The sequence below is a fragment of the Carya illinoinensis genome, chromosome 4 (genome assembly GCF_018687715.1).
Source record: "Carya illinoinensis cultivar Pawnee chromosome 4, C.illinoinensisPawnee_v1, whole genome shotgun sequence".
Classification (NCBI taxonomy): domain Eukaryota; kingdom Viridiplantae; phylum Streptophyta; class Magnoliopsida; order Fagales; family Juglandaceae; genus Carya; species Carya illinoinensis.
In genome coordinates this window covers 23809834-23810813 of record NC_056755.1, presented here as the reverse complement: position 1 = coordinate 23810813, position 980 = coordinate 23809834, and the positions used below count along the sequence as shown (strand labels likewise).

General features: G+C 41.1%; 1 non-coding gene across 1 annotated transcript; it reads right to left on the bottom strand.

Moving 5' to 3' along the window:
* Window positions 1-499: 499 nt before the first annotated feature.
* On the bottom strand, window positions 500-607 carry LOC122308637. Its single transcript, XR_006242156.1, has one exon. It is a non-coding gene; the product is annotated as a small nucleolar RNA R71 (small nucleolar RNA).
* Window positions 608-980: the final 373 nt, after the last annotated feature.

The following is a 980-nucleotide window of genomic DNA, read 5'->3' as shown; positions in this document are numbered from 1 at the left end:
CTCTACCTTGCATGCACAGGTATAGAGACGCCTTGGGTCGGTTTGCTTGTAGACCTGTGTTAGAGTCAGAGTTTAATTTTTCTGATCATTTGTTTGATAATTCTTCTAATTTTGAGAAAATGAGTGTACATGAAGATCAACCCACTAGGACCCTTCAGGATTACCTCCACCCTACACGCACAGCCACACCATCATGCATCATGTTTCAAGCTAATATTCGCCAATTGGATTTTAAAACAGGGATGATACAGTTACTCCCTACTTTTCATGGCTTGGAAAATGAAAATCCATATGTGCACATTAGGGAGTTTGAGGAAGTAGTTGCGACTTTTCATAGTCAAAATGCAACTGATGACATTGTGAGACTTAAGTTCTTTCCTTTCTCTTTGAAGGATAGAGCTAAGAGTTGGCTATACTCTTTGAGACCACGATCTATTGGGTCATGGAATGAGATGACTCAGGTCTTTTTTAATAAATACTTTCCCCAACATAAGACCAATGCTTTAAAAAGACAAATCCCCACCTTTGTACAAAAGGACAGTGAGACTTTGTATCAGTCTTGGGAGAGATTTAAGGAGCTATTGAGTATGTGTCCTCACCATGGGTATGAGAATTGGCGCTTAGTAAGCTATTTTTATGAGGGACTTACACCTAGATAGCGTCAATTTGTGGAGATGATGTGTAATGGTGAGTTCTTACAGAAAGATCCTGATGAAGCCATAGAATACCTCAATGAGCTTGCTGAAAAAGCTCACACTTGGACTGGACCTAGTGCTACTGAGAGCACAAATAGGTCACGACCTGCAGGAAACCTAAATGGTGGTGGAATTTACCATCTCAGGGAAGAAGATAACCTAAAAGCTAAGGTTGAGATGCTCACTAGAGGGCTAGAGGCGTTGAAGACTAAGTACTTAAAGCCAACACACGTGGCTAATCATGCAGAGTCTTTTGGACCATGTTTTGTGTGTGGCGGGGTAGAT